The sequence below is a fragment of the Fukomys damarensis genome, unplaced genomic scaffold, assembly GCF_012274545.1.
Source record: "Fukomys damarensis isolate Sample0158 unplaced genomic scaffold, DMR_v1.0_HiC HiC_scaffold_11, whole genome shotgun sequence".
Taxonomy (NCBI): domain Eukaryota; kingdom Metazoa; phylum Chordata; class Mammalia; order Rodentia; family Bathyergidae; genus Fukomys; species Fukomys damarensis.
In genome coordinates this window covers 45,591,795-45,609,178 of record NW_022900923.1, presented here as the reverse complement: position 1 = coordinate 45,609,178, position 17,384 = coordinate 45,591,795, and the positions used below count along the sequence as shown (strand labels likewise).

The 17,384-nt window shown below is 54.5% G+C and overlaps 1 protein-coding gene across 3 annotated transcripts in view; it reads left to right on the top strand.

The window, feature by feature from the left end:
- Plxna2 (plexin A2) overlaps positions 1-17,384 on the top strand; it is a 204,039-nt gene that overhangs the window by 120,998 nt on the left and 65,657 nt on the right. The window lies entirely within an intron of this gene.

Sequence of the window (17,384 nt, the reverse complement as noted above, 5' to 3'; positions counted from 1 at the left end):
CACCCGCCCTTCCTCCCCGGTGCTCCTGCTCCCACCTCTGAAAGCACCTGGTATATGAAATTTCCAGCAGCCGGAGGAAGAGTGGCTGTGTCATCAGCTGCTGTCCGCCTAGTGACTGTGGACTCAGCCTGTCCTTCGGGCACTGTTTGCTGATGAGAGAATGGAGGACCTGCTCTGCTCTCCAGAGATTGTCCCCAGGCAGGCACTCTTTCCCCAGAAGACTGACACGCTCTGGGAGGCTGAGGCAGCAGGATCCAAGTTTGAGCCCAGCCTGGGCAACTTAGCAACTTAGTGAGATGCTGTCCCAAAAGAAAATGAGAAAAGTAGCTGGGGATGTAGCTCTGTGCAAGGACCTTGGGTTCAATCCCCAGGACTGCAGGAAAAACGAGAAAAAGGAAAGTGAGCAGAGGATTACAGAGCAGTGTTGCACAGTGCTGGGGATGCAGGTGGGAGCTGCCCCGAGCTGCTTGAGGCAGGGAAGGTGTCCTCATGCTCCAGGTGATCTGTGAGAGGAGAGCCTTCACCCAGTAGAATGAAAAACAGAGAGAGTGATTCAGTGAGAGAAAGTTTGGAAGCCCAGAGAGTAGCACAGGCCAGAGAGCTCCCTCCAGCCTGATACTGACACGGTTGGGCAGCAGTCTTGCCACACTGATGGCTTGCAGCGGGCAGCCTTCAGCGCAGCTCTGCCCGCCACCCTTCCCAAGAGGACCAGGGGCTCCGGGCAGCCCAGCTGCTGCCACACCAGATGTGGAGGGAGAGACCGTGCGCCAGCTCCTGGAGCCCTCTGTGGCCAAGGCCCCCAGTAGGCCCGCGGGGCAGCAGATGTGAGAACGGCCACCTGCCTTGGCACAGCTTTTGGGGCAAGCAGGTCCACTCCCCGCACAAGAGCCGTTTCTCTGGCTCCACATCGAGGGAGGAGGGGAAAGGAGAGAGAGCGGTGTCCGTGTCACTCATCCCCTCCCCTCGGCTGTCTGAGCGGCCTCCTCTTCCCCAGGAAGACGCCCAGTTTGGTGTTTCCTGGGAGCTCAGGAAAGGCTGTTAGGGGAGAGAAGGTCGGTACGCAAGGGAGGCGTGGCAGGCGGGGCTGAAGAGCTTGTCCCTGGCAGCGGCCAGAACTTTGGACTCTCTCCACTCTTCCTGCGGCTGGTGTTTGCTCTGTAAGCCTCGGTTTTCTCTTCCGTGTCATGGGAATAGCCACGATCTCCTCCTTTCAGATTGCTGAGAAACCAAAATGGCTCCTCCTGTGCACATACCCGGAGGAGCAGAGCCAGAGCCAGGAGCCCTGTGCATTCCCTCGTTGTTGCCGCCGAGCCCCACAACTAGCGCTTCTCATTTTTCTGTCCAGAGTCATCTGCCAGTCGCATCTATTTCCAGCCTCTGTCTTAGGCGACAACCTGAAGGAAGGGGGACAGATAACGCGGGAGACTCATTTGCCACTTGTCAGCTCCCACCGTCAGCAGCACGCGGTCTGCTGCTCCCGAGGGGCCTGGAGACATCACTGACCTTTCTCTGGCTGGTGGACCTGGTCGACTCTTGACTCTGGGTCTTGCTGCCCACCTCCGGGCCAGACCTCAGTGTAGCCCCTGCCGGCCCATGACTCCCTCCCCTCCGTGCCTCCTACACCTCGCCACATGGCAGGATGGGCCGGTGAGGCGGGGCCTCTGGCATCCTGACCAGACTCCTGAAACCCGAGGGTGCCCAGAGCAGCGGGCCCAGAGCCATGGACCTTTCTGCTCGCGGTCCCCGGCCAGGCCTGTGGTCCTCCTGTGCAGACCCCCTTCCTGCACCACGTCCCCAGGGAGCTAAACAAGGCTCAGGGAGCCAGCAGCCTGGCTCACAAGCGGGCACGCTCCACCCTGCTTCAGCCTTCGGATCTCCTCCTTTCCCCTTCCCCTGGACCTCTGCTGCCTCCTGATCCTGGACTGGCAGCCCTCCTTGGCCAGTGGTGATTTCTGCTTTTCCTTCGCCTGCTTCGCGGGGCCCAGCCATGCATTCACGGGCAGCCCTTCCGAGCCCGTTGTGCTGAGGTGTGTCATCCCAGCGGGGCGTTGAGGGTGATGGTGGTCATAGTAGTGACAAGGAGGCCAGGAGGTCAGCACATGTGTGTGATAAAGACAGTCATGAGGTCCCCAGGAAGCCCGAAACCAGCCAAGCTGACCCCAACAGCCTCCATGGTGACTGGTGCAGGAGTTCATACTGTATAGCCTGTGGCTAAGTGTGTGCGTGTGTGTGTATGTGTGTGTGTATGCACACATCTGTGCCTCCTGCCCTTAACCAAGGTACAGCACACTCTCTGGGGCTTCCCAAGGTCCCCAACGCCAGTGTCAGCCACACAAGCCCCTCATCTCCCTCAGATTTGGGGAAGGGGGTCTGGAAAATCTCCTGTACAGGTCTGCTCCCTGATTTCCAAGCTCTCTTCTCGGCCCTCACTGTCAGCATCAATTTTCTGTAGCGAGTGATTTAACCTTCATTTATTCATTAATTCCTCTTCCTCTTTAACTTCATTAGGTGAGATTTATAAGGTGCTGAATCAGAAAGGTCACCTGTCCCTGGGCTCAGGACACTGTGTTCCTGCCTCTCCTCTTGGGAGCTTCCTACCAGGATGCTCTGGACTCAAGAGGGAGGTGGTGGCAGGTGAGAGGCGACAGCAGATCAGGGGATCCCAGCAGACAGGGTAGGTGTGTGGATGCCCCGGTCTGCACATGTACCCACGCTACCTGCTTACCATGGGCACAGAGGACCAGGCTGGCTGGGCAGGCTCTGGGTTAGGACCTCTGGAACCCTAGCACTGACCTTCTCCACATCAGCTGATCTTACCAGGCCCTCGGTTTCCTCCAAGTAAACTGTGAATAGTGGACAGTGACAGACTCCCCTCCATTTGACTGTCACATGGATTAAATAAGATGATATAGAGGGCATGCGCCTGGCACACATCAAATTCAGTAAATGCAGCTTTGAAAAAATACCCTTCACTGTGCTGGACAGGCCCTGGCCATGCTGGCAGTCACTGTGTTGCTAGACAGAGCCAGAAGTCTGTCCAGCTTCCCCAAGACAGGGAAGCCCACACATTCCAGAACCACAGAAAAGGCACAAGTCCATAGAGGAGCCAAAAAAAAACAAAAACAAAACAAAACCACCCACTGCGTGGTGGTGTTCAGTTGCTTCCTGGGGTCCCTGGGGACCCTGCGGGATCAGGCTAAACTGGCTTCCTCCTCTCTGCTGTGGCCTGGCCACACTCACCATCTCAGACCCATGCAGTACTCACTGGTCCTCCTAGGTCTTCTCCCAAGTTCCTGTGGGCTGCCAACCATCTTGCCTCTCTCCCTTGCCCAGCCTCCAGGAGAGTCGGATGAGTCCTGAAGGCATTTTGAGCTCCTGGAAAGCTAAGAGTATCTGCTAGCTGCCCTGTCCTTGCCCTGGGTCCCCAGCAGAGCTCAGAGCCAGCCCAGATCACCCCAGTTGGGATGAGCTGTCCTCAGGGCTTCTCTCTGACTTTAGATACATTTCCTGCAGTTTGCTGTACCCCGTCAGGCACTAAACGACTGGGGGACCAGATGAAGGTCAGGAAACCCCGGCCCTCCAGCACCAGTTGTACAGCTGAACTCCATCAGTGATTGAGAAAATAATTTTAATAGGAAAGCAGGCAGGCAAACCTCTTCAGTGTGCCAAGCTGAGAATATTGGGTTTGAATATGATCACAGTGGATTACAAAAATTAATTTTATCTAATATTGTTCGACTGGGGGCCTCTGAAATTCAACATGCAAATTTATGCTTCTAGTACAAATTGGAGCATGTCCCGCTTCATGGAGAAAATCCTAGCTCCCTCACTTTCCAGAATCCTGTGTCCCTTCCTGGGGATCGGCCATTTAGGAACACACTCAGGAGTAATTGCAGAAGCCCCTCTGGGGCTGGGGAGCTCTCACTAGCCCCCCTGCAGACTGGACAGGCTGAGGATGACCTGGCCACGTGACAGCTGTCCACGATGGGGGGGCGCACCTCCAGCCTCTGGCAGTTTTCACGGGGATGCACATCAGTTCATGTGAGTGTATTAGCTCCTGCCAGCCTCTGCTCCCAGCTCTAATGAGATTCTTTGGGCATTGTTAATAAACAAGGCCTGACCTTTAGAAGTGGCAACATCATATTTTTTTTATTTCGTGAAATAGGGCCCCACACAAAAGGCCATTGGGTATAGTGAATGTTGCATTTGGAGATGAATTTTCTTCTGAAACTGATTTGGTGCTGAGACTCTTGCGGTGCCCACCAAGCCCACTGGATACCAGTCCCTGGGCCGCCCACAGAGGAGGTGATAGGTAGTCACACCAGAACTTGCTCTGACGTCTCAGCCTCATGAGCTTTCCCCAGGTCTCCAGCTGTAGCCCCCACCACTACCACCATGCCTTCCTCCGAGGGCGCTGTGGCTTGAGGCACCATCTTGGCCTAGCTACAGACAGTTTCCTCTCCTGTATTTCAAGCTAAATCGATATTAAAATTTATGGGAACACAAGAAGACCTCGCACGTATAGGAAATACATTTTCTCAGCCATCTTTAGTTGGGCTAGCCTGAAGAATGTATATTAGTCAGTGGAATCTTGGTGCTATTTTTCATGCAGTTGGATTTCTTTACCTGTGGCCCTAGACTAACATCTAGTGGCCATGGGGTAGTGTTGGTAGACACGTGGATGGAGAGCAAAGCTCACACACAATTTAGGCTTGTAGGTATTTCATGACTCGGGGTTAACTAGTTAGAATAGATACACTGTCATTCCCTCAACTCTCAGGATAGCTGCCCCTAGGGACAGTTGCTTCCCACCTCTGTTAAGGGACAAGAATGATGGACATCCCCTGCGTCCAATGAACAGCCGAGTGCTCTCCAACCCGCCCGATCAGCCCTCCCACCTCCAGGGCTGCTTTCTGCTTCCCGGAGTCCCAAGGCCACAGCCTTAACATTTAAAATCGCTTTTGACGTAAACAATGACAGATAACCATTAGAGGCAAGTTCTCCTTTTACATTGTAAAAATTGAGCTGGGAATTGTCACTTTTAGAGGGAAGAGAGAGCCTTATGGACAGAATATCAGGAGACTCTTATTTGTCTCTTAATATTAAATCTAAATCATAAAGCCTTAGCGAGGAGCTCAACATCTGAAGCCTGTTTTGTTCCCCTTTGTTCGGGAGAAGTGTGCAGAGCTTCGGGGAGCCCACACGGAAGCGCAGCATTTCACTCTGCTTTGGCTTCCCCTGCCCATCTCCGTGTCTGCAAATCAGCAAATGTCCTTGATTCCACAAGCTTAATCCTGGGCAGTTTGCGGTATGACAGGCGCTTGGTATAGGGATAGTGATCCCTTTTCTTCCCCTTCTGGGCTTTTAAGTTAAAAATTTAGGAAGTTGCTACTATGTGCTGGAATGTGAAGGAACACGGAAGGCGTTATGGTAAGGGAAAGAAGCCAGCCACAGAGGACCGAGTATCGCGTAGTTCCGTGGCCTGGAAATGTGTCGAGTAGACGAAGCCCTCAAGGTAGAAAGTCGGCTGGTGCTGCAGAGGCCTGGGGCTGTGAAGGGAGGGGAGGGGGACTGCCGATGGGTAGGGGTGTCTTTTGGGGGTTGAGGACAGTAGTCTGAGATCAGTTCTTGTCGTAGTTGTGCAGTCCCATGAATGTACTAAACTCTACATGAGTGAATGTTATGATGTACCACATCTCAATAAAGCCCTCATTCAAAAGTTCTCAGGAAGACTACAACAGAACTTCTTCCTCTGGCTGTCGTCCCCAGGGACAGCATGGACACCACACCGCGGACCGTGTGGCCTCGGAGGGACCCGCCGTCCTCCCGTCTCTTCCTCCCTTTCCCCCAACCCCTTGTCCTGCCTTGGTGACCAATTCCCATCCTTTCCAGCCCCTTCTCCTGTGTCCCCCTTCCTGTGTGGATCCCACAGGCCCCTCCAGAGGGCTTTGCTTGACCTTAGGGAGCTGAAGGTTGGCAGGAGGAGAGCGCATGATGAAAATTGATAGTAACAATAAATTGTTAATATTATTATAAATTATTATTATAGCTGTCGAGGACTTAATTTAATCCTCACAACATCCCTATTAGGAAGATAATCATCTGCATTTTGTAGATGAAAAACTGAGACATAATGAGCAGATTAACATTCCCGAGAAAGCCAAGCCGGTCAAAGGCGGGAATGGAATTCAAACACGGCTCTGGCCAGCTGCAGCACCCCCCTTCTCTGAAGCTTCCTAGGACCTTAACAGTAGGCTAGGCTTGGTCATTTATTGATGAATTATAACAGAAGTAACTTGATGGGGTTCCAAACTGCAGTATCTGGGACCTGCTCTGCTGGTCTGATATTTACGGCCATTTCTGTACGGTTTCTGTGCGGCTGCCCCATTCAGTCTGGTTTCCATTAAGACTCTGGTCCTGTTCAGGTCTGATTGTCGCCCTTAGCTCCTCTGCTTCATCTTGAGTCCTGAGGGAGGCCGCTCCCAGGAGCCCTCTGTCCCCCTGTGTGTGCCGGCAGTGCTGGAGAGGCACAGTGAGCGCCAGCATGCGCATGTGGCAGTGCTCGCATGTGTCCGTGTGCTGGCGTGTAGCGTGAGTGAGGGGTATGACCTGGGCTCTCGTTCGTGAGGGATGCCAGTCTGTGGGCGGACGGGGCAGCCAGGGGAGCACTGAGTGAAACGCCCGGAGTGTCCCCTTCCTCCTGCTCTCCCGGAGTCGGACCCACAGCCCTCCCTCCGGAAGTGTCATCCTGTCTCCCATTAATGCCACCCTACTCTGATCACCACTTAACCCTGCGTGCCCTTGCTGGCTCCAGCTGGATTTTCTCTTCTCCATAGCTGCCTCTGAAGTGTCTTGCATCTTTCCTTCACCTCTCTTGTTGCTCCCTCCACCTCGTTAGCAAGCTCTAGAAGGGCAGAGACCGTGTTTCCATTTCCTTTGCTTTTGGCCACCCCTGTGACATCTGCCCCAGGACTCTGCCCCCTGTGGGGCTAAATCAGCACTGTGGACACAGTGAGTCACCGCTGGGTGCAAAGGACCCTCAAAGCCCGGATCCTCTCCTCAAATGCCAGCTCAGCCAGGGGCACAGCCATTTCCCTCCCTCCAGCTCAGGACCTGGTATCAAGCAATGTCATGAAATGTAGGACGTCCAGAGGAATGAGCCAAGCTCGTGGTCTGTCTCAGTGGTACTGGAAAGTGCTGGCCAGGAGATGAAGTGGCCCCTGGCTGTCGCCTCGGTCACCTTTAGTAGATGGATGCTGGTGGGCCATGGCTTGACAAGCGCGAGGCTGTACCCTCCTGGAGGTGCTTGGGCAGGGCAGGCCTCAAGAAAGGCCAGTGGCCCGCAGAGGCTCTGAAACAGACACTGGTTTCTTGTTCCCTGGGAACAGTGCATAAGGCATTTCTCACCAGCGGCAGCAGGGGACACCTCTGCCATTTCGCCCTGATCACTGCCAACCCAGCCCTGGCCAAGCTCCTCCTTGCAGCCTCTCATCCGCTCCACCACGCTGGGCCTCTGCACTCCCTCTCCTGCCCTGGAATGGAGAGCACCAGCAGTCACTGAGAGCAGATCCACACCGCTGCCTGTCCCTCCTCACCCTGGAATGCTAATGCATCACCGCAGGAGTATCCAGCCCGAGCCAGATTATGCTCAGGTGGTTAAAAGTCCAGGTCTAATTAGAGTTCTAGGGAATCAAGCCATTGTATTATTAATGATTCTCCAGCACTGTTCTGATTAAAACAGTAATTTTAATAAGCGCAGCTCAATGCTAAGTGTTCACTGAGCACCTAATTACATCAGTTATAACTCCAAAATTATTTAAAATTCTGCTTTATTTTCCACCAGACCTGGCATGCACCAAATAAAATAGAGACCCAGACAACTTGGTGATTATTTGCTCTAATTAATTTCCTAAGCACCTGTTAAAAAGAAGGAAAAGCCAATCTTGTCTCTCTTCTGTTCCCCCAAGTTTCCCCACCCCGATGACCCCCCCAGAGGTGCCACTTTATGGGCTTCAGTTGGAGCAGCGATGGGGAAGGTCAGGAAGAGAAAGCAGCAAGGAAAGCTAAGACAGTCTCCTCCACCTTTCAGGCGGACTGTAACCCTGGAGCCCGCTCAGGAGGACCTGTGCTGGGGTGGCGAGGGGACCCTCACACTGGAGCCCGTGCCCCACCGAGGCCAGCCACAGGCCTCCTGTGTGCCCCTGGGAGACAGCGAAAGGGCATCTGTTCACCTTTGAGCACCGTGGCCCATTCTGTCCCCAGAAGGGTGCCGGGAGCCCAAGAGAGCGTTTGCTGCACTGACAGTTGATTGACAGCCAGTGTTCTCTTTAAAAAAGAGAGAGATCACTGTATCTGTGAGTTACCGGTCAGCAGCCAGACTTGTGCAGTGAGCTTGAGCAGGGCCCTGTTGTGGTTTCCCTCATGTGACCCTCAGGACTGCACACGAACAGCCGTCAGGAGCATCTCCATGGCACCCAACCAAGGTCTCCGCTGATCCCCTCTTGGCCCTGATTCCGGAAGTTCCCTCTGCCCGTGTGCACAGTGAGGCCACAGCACCAGCTGGCTCTTTTTGAACGGCTACACGATGCTTCTGGCCAGCACTCCCTTGAAGGAGGCTGCGTCCTTCGGCTCTCTCACCCACCCTAGGCTGCCACGGCAACTTTCAGTCCTGGGAGCCCACGGCCCCTGCACGTCGTGCCCGTCCTCACGGTCTCCTACGTGCAGGACGCCCCTCCCAGCCTTTCCAAGTGGTCCTGCTGAAGGTGTCTAGGCTCAGAATTCCACAAGCTTCCTCCCAAAAGCATGCAGCATCTCTTCTTTCTTGTTATCCCCACCCGTTATTAATCTGGGTAAGGGGCCTGGGGAGGAGGCAGGGAATCGTGACCCTGGATGGTGACATTCTGCTCCTCAACGCAGCACGTTGCATCCTGGTGCCTCAGAGGTGCTCTGTTCACATCTAACAGTGTTTATGGATGTGAAACCCGAAGCTCAGAGGGGTGCAGGGGCCGCCCAGCACCCTGGGGTATGTGCTGAGGCTGAGCCACATTCTTGTTCCTTTAATAGTTGTGTCCTTTCCATGACACCAGCAGCTGCTCCTGTGTTATCAACACTGTCTAGTCGTTGGAAAAGCCTTCGAGTCCCCTAATGGATCCTAACAGGGTGCAGGGGGCCTCGGCACCACCCATCAAACCCAGCAGATACATTTATCTAAAGACCTTAAAATAAAGCCGCGATCACCGGTCTCTGTGCCCAGTCTCTCCGAAGGTATTTACGGACCTTTGCTGCGAGGGGACCGGAAGTGGGCACACAGGACACCATAAGGAGGGAGAGGGAGCGGAGCCTTGTGGTGGACACGCGCTGACTTAGTGGGGTCCATCGCCGTCAGCCGAGCCAAGTGGGGAGACCGCCTCAGCTCAGCCGCACCTGCCTCACACCGCTCAGGACACCCACGCGAGCCCACATGGGGCTCAGTCACCCACTTGGAACCCCTTTTCCTAGAGCGTTGAGTAGCTCGTGTGCACACACACTGACGTTTTGAGACATGAGATGCAAAAGCACAGAGCACGGTATGGAGACAATGCTAGGGACCCGTTGTCCGCCTTGCTGTCCCTGTCCAGCACTGCGAGGGAGCATCCTGCGTGCACCACAGCCCCAAGAGCGCAGAACCCCAACACGGTCCACAGAGAGCTGCGGCATAGCCACTGCGGCTCCACAAGGAAGGAAAAGGCGCGCATGTGAGAAGTGTAGGGTGGACAGCTGGGCTGCTGCCTCGGAGACAGAGGCCGCTGAGGCTGGTTGGGGAGGGTCTTTAGGGAGGAGGGAGAGCAGGGGTAGGTGATGCTTGAGGAGGGGCACAGGCGCGTGAGGGGCCGGCCTGGCAGGAGGGGCTGTGCTGACCCAGGCTGAGGTGGGGTGTGAGCCCAGCGGGAGCCGAGTTTGAAAGGTTAAAACATCAGGCTTGGTGTCTGAGTGAACTCCGGGAGGCCAGGGTTTGTTGTTTCGTACTTTCAGCAGAGGTCAGCATTACAAAATCGCCCTCAGAGCCCCTCCCTGGGCTACACTTGCTCTTTGCTTCTGTGGCTTCATCTCCTCTCAGGCAGGGGGCTGCTCTTCTACGGAACCTTGGGACAACCATCCGTCTGACCACTGTGAGTTAGAATCAGGGCCCTGTCTTCCATTCTTAGATCTTAACATCTGCACAGAATGCTCAGCAGGTACCTCCTACGTATTGATTAATAGTAACCTTAACTGCCGCCTGTATCATTTGCTTGACAGCACTGAGCTCCGTATTTTCTAACTTGTGAATCCTTTGAGCCTAAGAGGCAGCATGGTGTAGAATTTAAGAACAGTCTGGCCTGGTCATAAATGCCTATAATCCCAGTGCTCTGGGAGGTTGAGGTAGAAAGATTGCAAGTTTGAGTCCAGTCTTGGCTTCGTGACAACTTAACAAGACCCCATCCTAAAATTTAAAAATAAAATGAGTTAGTGCAAAGGCCCCGAGTTCCATCCCTAGTACTTAATGAATGATAAAAGAAGTTAAGAACAAAGACTTGCTAGCCAGCGGCTCTGGTTTGAGTCTGAGCTGTGCAACCCACTGGCTATGTGACTGAACACAAATCCATGAAGACTTTTGATGGCTTCATTACAGAAAATTTTTATGTAAGTGTGTGCATTATTTTTGTGACTTTTACAAATCAGTAAGAGAAGCTCAGAACTGAGTAACTTGCTCAGAGAGGTAATCAGCAGAAGAGCCAAGGTTTGGACCTGCCAGAGGGCCTCCTGGACCGGGCCCCTGCCACTGTGCCTCCAGCCTCGGTGAGGAGGAAGAGGAGAAGGGTGAAGGTGTCACACACAGGAGTAGAAAAGCTGGCAGGGAGTGACAGGCCCTGTCCAGCGGGGAGGGCGTGGACTGTGGCCAGGGCAGCCAGGATTCGATGACAGGGACAGAGGGAGAAGAAAGGCAGAACTCCGTTTTCCTCCTTCCATTCTGGTGCCACTGTCCTGGTCCCGCCCCACAGCCTACCCTGCTCTCTCCGCTCGGCTCCCTGCCTTCCATGCTGCTCTGGATCTCCCTGCCCCTCACAAGGTGGTGCTTTACTCTCTCCTCATGGCACTTCCTCCCTTCCTTCCTGCCACCGAGGGAGGCTCAGGGTTCAAGGCTTTCACACTCGGCTGCCACCTTCCTGGCCTCCCTAGCTCCCTTGCCGGAAGGTGTATTCCCAGCAGGCACTCGCAGGTCAGGATTCACTCACATTTGTTAGCACCTTCGTGCAAGAATCGATACCTGCTGGATGAGGGCGTGGGCGGAGGGACAGACAAACTGATGGTGATGGACAGATGGGTTCATCCCTGGTGGACTATTGAATGAGTGAATGGATGAATACATAAATGATTAAATTATTTATCTTAACCATATGCAAGTCTACCCAGTTATAGCAAGTCTGTGTGAACCTAGACATACGAGGCCAAGTCGACCAACCAACTGTAAATCCAACATTGTCAATACAATGCAGCGCAGGAGATTTGTATTTTTTTCCTTAGATCTTAAGGACATGTTCTGATCTGGAGTCCATCCCAAGAGAGAAGGACACTTAGAAACCAAGAAAAGAGTAAAGATTTTCCAGATAGCTGACATGTCCGGGTAGACAAGATGTCCAAGCCTCAGATGGCTGGGGAGGAAAGCAGAGGGGTGGCTGAGAAGATGTGCTCCATGCTATTTGATGGGAACTAAGATTCTCTTTTACCATGTGAAGCTCTGACAGCTTTTTGCCTATTCAGAATTAAACAGCCACTGGGGTGGGGGCTGATCTCAGAGCCAATGATGCAGGTAGAGAGCTGGGTTTTTTCTTTCCCATGTGTCTGGCCATTGCCTGGGCTGGACCACAGGAGACTCGGCCCTGGGCTTGATCAGGTCTGATGTTATCCTGCACCGTCTGGTAGCACCGTCCTCCCTTTGTAAAGACAGCCTGGGAACCTCAGCCTGGGTCCTTCATAATGCTCCGGTGGACCCCAGGGAAAGTATCAAGGCTGGGAAGCAAGTGAACAAGGAGCAGCTGAGAACCCACAAGTGTGTGTCAATGACTGGCTGCTGGCAGCAGAGTAGGATGTCATTTAGGCATCAGGAGATTGGTTAGACAGAAGTGCTAGGGGCTTTGCCAAGAGAGCCCCACTTTTATTCTTTTCAGGTCCCTTTTATGGTCCTTTTCAGGAACAGTGGTGTCCTAAAGACCCCACTTTCCCTATTGTAAAAGGATCCTAGCAAATATGAATTCCCTGAGTCTTCATCTCAACCTACATGAAGTTTGCTTTTACCTTCTACGTAGTCAGCAGAAAGTGCTCTTACCCCCACCCCTGACCGGCCTCGGGTTCCTTCCTCTGATGATTCCACCCTAAGTAGCCCTCACCTTCCTATGCTAAAGGTGCTTCCATGTTGAAAAGAGAGTTTAGGATCGACCGAGCCCCAAACTCCCCCTCTCACGCTCCAGTAACCGGAAGGCAGGCCCCAAATTGAGGCGGGGCCCAGAGAGTGGGATCTGCTAGGCAAGAACCCAGCTCTGAGACACAGGCGGGCTCCATGCTGGACGTGGCCTCACCGGAACCACCCTGGACAACAGCAGCATTTGATGCAAGGGCAGAAATGGCTGGGTCCAAGGAGTGTCTCGGTCTTGTTACTCCGCCACTTTCCGTCATTGCCTCTGCTCCTCCTGGGGCAGTGAGTCAGTGAGTCAGTGAGTGCGTGAGTCAGTGCTGGCCCAGAAGGAGCTGTTTGGGACCCTGCTTGCTAATTCCAGCATCTGGCTCCCCGGTGAGAGGTCTGTTTTAGTTATTTCTTGGGCCCTAATTCCCAAATCCTTCTCATCCTCCATTTCCTATCCCACCTGCTTTCCCTAACTGAAATAATCCACTGTTGTCATGGAGACAACATAGTATCAGCATCACCACTTCTCTGTAGATCCTTCCAAAATCCTGAACTAGAACAGCCCTACTTCTGCCTCCCTGGCATTTCTGGCTCGGGAGTCCTTCCTGAGAAAATTCTCTGGTACTGGGAATGTCTGCTTTGCCCACTGGGCTTTCTGCTCCTCGTATTTTTATGTTACCTAACTTCTAGCTTCATTCTTAAGACTCTGGGTATAATTTGACATTGTTTTAGCTCGAATCCTGGGTTTCACATACAGCATTGAGATTGTGTCAGAAATGCAGTTTGCTCTTCATGCATGGACAGACATGGTTCTCTCCAAAGGACAGATGCACAGTCCCCACCCAGAGAAGCCAGGTGGACCTGACACAGTGCAGGTCCCATACAAGCCCTGCCCATTCAGCGGGACCGCACGGAGCGTGGTAACCACACCAGCTGGGCACCAACCGTGTGTGAGGCTGTCTACCCATTGTCCTCTCCACTTTGACCCTGCAAGACCTCTCCTGGATTTTATGAATGAGGAAGAAAAAAATGTCTTTGAAAACTTCCGTCAACTTTGGACTCCCCTCTCTGAGTGATAGCTTTAATTACTCTAAATTACTCAGCCACTCTGCTCTTCTCCCCCGTCATTAAAAATAGATTTTCTCTTTGAACTCCACTCCTCCCTCAGGTCTCCAGATACTGAGGCATGCTGAGGACAGTGCCCGGGTCAGCTTCTGGGCAGGAGCCTCTTGGCATATCAGCCGCAGTCACGGCCTCTGGAAATGAGGCCTCTGCTGGGGTCTCACACCTCCTTTTCATAATAAAAATGGTCCCGGTATTGTCACCGCTTCGACGGGCAGGGGCCTAGGACAGTGTGTGTTTTATGAAGGTTTAGAGGCTCTGCACAGGACCATAGATTTTTAAGAAAGCAGATCCAACCTTGGGAGTGAACAAGAATGAATGCTTCGTGGCTGTTCCTAAGGAAGAGCCATGCTGACGGATGTCCTCCCTGTGACAGCTTCCAGGGGCAGTAAGGAAATAGAGACCAGAAGCGGTTGGCAGGAGTGCCGAGGGGCTAGGCCAGGACGGAACCCTCTCATTCCACCCCTGGGCGGGCAGAGGGCTCCGTCCTGCAGGCCACTGAGGTAGAGCAGCCTCTCCCCCTGGCTCCAGTCCCACTGGGGAATCCTCCACCAGCCACCCCACCCCAGGCTGGCTCCGCCTCCACCTCCTGCCATCACCTCTTGCCCTCCTGAGTCACTCAGTGAATCACTGTTAGAAAACACAACCGAGAAAATGAGCTGGGAAACGCACAGTGGTCAGGCGGATGAACCCAGGTGCTGCTGTGTAGGAGGAAGACAGACGAGGATGATGCTGGCCACCAGCCCATGGGGTGAGGGCTGGGCTAAGGGATGTGGCCCAAGGTGTGGCACAGGAAGGGCTCCCCAGACTGTCCCTTTCAGCCTCCACACCTGAGAGCAGCCGGGCTCAGGTGGGGCTGGGCCTCCCGTACCTCCAGCCCTCGAGTTTTGTTCTGTGACAACTGTGAAGAGAATAGAGCCCGGAGCTCCCAGGCAAACCACACTCGAGCTTCCGTGTTGGCTGCAGCACTGAGGAGACTCTGGGCGCGCTGTGGAGGAGAGAGGCCTCCCTTCCATCCTCCAGCAGCCCCTGCATCCTGACAGTGGCTGAGTACAGACAGGCAGAGCCTTACCTGCCTGCGAGTTGCCTTGCACTTCCTAAACCCTGCCCCGGACTTGCCTCACGTCTGACCCGGCTTCTCTCTCTTGAGACTGACCCGGAAGAGCTTCCTCCACCCCACAGGAGCCCACCCAGTTCGTCAGAGAGGACTCAGCGGCCCCATCTCGGGCAGTGAGGGCTCTCCTCCCACTGGCCATGAGACCAGAGAAGGGCCAGCCCTGTGAGGCCTGAACTTCCTGATGGATCAAATGGAATCCTAATAGGTAGCAGTACCTGTCCTCTCTTCCTCCAAGGGGAGCTCTGCAGAGCAGATGAGATAATGTGTGTGAAAGCAATGTGAAAATGCTAAAACCCTCTGCCAGCACTGCTGGGGTTGTGCTGTCGATCTCAGTCTGTATGGAAGCCCTGCTGGGCTGCTCCTCTGCCGTCCGCAGCCATAGATGTCAGTGGGTATCATTCGGTTTCTCGAAAACGGATTTGGATTGAGGGAAAGGGAGACAATGGGGCCAAAGTGCTGCAGACTTGAAGGATTGAGGGGTGGGCTGGCCTGAAGGGACCCCCTAAGAGAAACCACAGTGGAAAGAGGCCGAGGGAGCCAGTTCCACCAGCTTCAGCTGCTGTGGGCTTTGTCCGAGCCCTGGGAGCAGGAGGCTGCCCAGGAGGCCAACTGCACACCCCAGCCAGGCTGTCTGTGCCACCTCCCACCCTGCCACCTGGCCCCGGCCACTGAGAGGGCCTCTGTTCCTCTCCGTGTGTCAGGAGCAGGGCACACATGCAGGGACAGGTGTACCATCTGGTGGGCAGAGCAATTCCAGGGAGCGAGGATTAAGCGCTGAGAGTCGGAGGGGCGCACTCCCTGGGGAGCAGCTCTCCTGTCCCTCCCACCGACTGCTCGTCTGTGCCTCTCTCTGCCAGAGAACCCTGAAGGCCCCGTGGACGCGGAGTGCCCCCACCAGGCTCAGGTGTACCACCACCTTGTGCTTTGACCCACGACCGGGCCTTGATGGTCCCTGCCTGGTGGCATCTGTCCAGCTGTAATGCAATCATCTGTTCCCTCAGGGGAGCCCTGGGCTTCAGGAGGGCAGAAGATGTCGCCCCTCTACCTAATGGAGGGTTTGGCACGACGTAATGCTCAGTGTGTGTCAGGACTGAGCAGGACTCGGGCAGTCTGTCGTTAGAGCCCTGTGGGGTTTTCTGCTCTCAGCTCAGTGTTTCCCTGGAAGACTCCAGATGCTCAGACCAGGGAGCCCTGCAGGTGTCCGCCCAGGTGTCAGATGGAGAACCCAGGCTCTGTCCCAAACCCACCCAGCCTGGGTTCTTGTTCTTGTGCCCCGCATTCGGTGCTCCTCCATCTGAAGAGTGGTGTGTGTGCAGCTGACGGCAGCACCTGTGCGGGCCTCTTCCAGGATGAGGGGTACAGCCACCGCCAGCCCCTGCCTGGAGGTCCCAAACTCTGCAAACCTGCCATGACTTTCAGGATCTTTGGGACTGAGGCTGGCTCTGGGCTTCCCCCAGTGACTGTCCCCGTAGCCAACACTAATCTGATACAGTCCTCGTCCGAAGTGGAGCTCACACCCATGGGCCGCCCAGATGCCGACCGAGGGGGTAGCAGGGAGACCACCCCACATCAGCGCCTCTGCAGAGCCCTTCCCCGGTGGAATCAAGCCAAGGAAGGCACAGGGACGTGGGGCCCTGGGGCCAGAGGAGCCAGCAGCGCAGTATGAGTCACCTTTAATTAGGAGTATTTCTTAAGTAAATGACTTAATAGGACAGTTATATTCATTAGAGGCATAATTACAAGACATAGGATCAGGCAGAAAAGAATGTGGAACACAAAGGCGGAATCCAGTGGGAGGAGGCACCATGGGTTGGGGACAGGAACAAGGGCAGGGAAGGTCCTTGTCCCATTGTATGATTCTCATCACAGCTTCGGCCAGCCTAGCCACCCCTGCCCTCGGGGGCGGGGACATAATTAAAATCCAACAATAATAAACAGACACTAATTAAACTCTGACTCAGCCCTGGCAGAGCGCCCTCTGGCGGCCTCGCATTGTGCACACCCTCTAGGAGAAAGCACAGCCTCCTAGAGGTTCTTGGGAACAGAGGCCCCAGCCCAGTACCCAGCTGGCACCTGGGGCTGCGCTGGAGATGGCTCCCTACTCCGGAGACTCAAAATGAATAGTCAGTTTGTCTCAGGGCATAAAGTGGTCCCCCAGTTCAGGTGCTTTCCCCCACATATCCCGAACTACTGTAATTCCTGCCGAAGCCTCAGGGCGAGTCTGATTCTGCTTCTTTGCAGCCTGCACCCTACATTTAGAAAGCTGTCCCCAAGGCACTGAGGTTGTCTGATCAGTGATTCCCCAGCTGTAGCACCCAGGGATGAGCTGGAGAGATGCTAGAGCCCAGGTGAGGGCTGCCCAGCTTTCCAAACAAGCGCGCCCTCAGCTTTCTTGTCTGAAAAGCTCGCAGGTAATGCCGGGAGAGCAGGCCTGAGGATCCAGCCTTGACGGCCATCACCCCTTGAAAGCCACAGGGCCATCTGCTTATGGGGGACGTTCTTCTGACCAAGGAGTGGCAGGCTAGAGGTCTCGGGGTGGCAAGGTGCTGTGTCCTCCCCGCCCTTTCCCCGTGGAATTGGTGTAGCAGTCACCTCAGAACCTGACCTACACCGCATCTGTCACAGAAACTCCCTGCTCTTCCTCCTGGGCAGCCGCGTCCCACACGCACAGCACCGGCGGCAGACCTGGGCCCACGAGTGCTTTCCACTTTGCTAACAGCGGTGTCC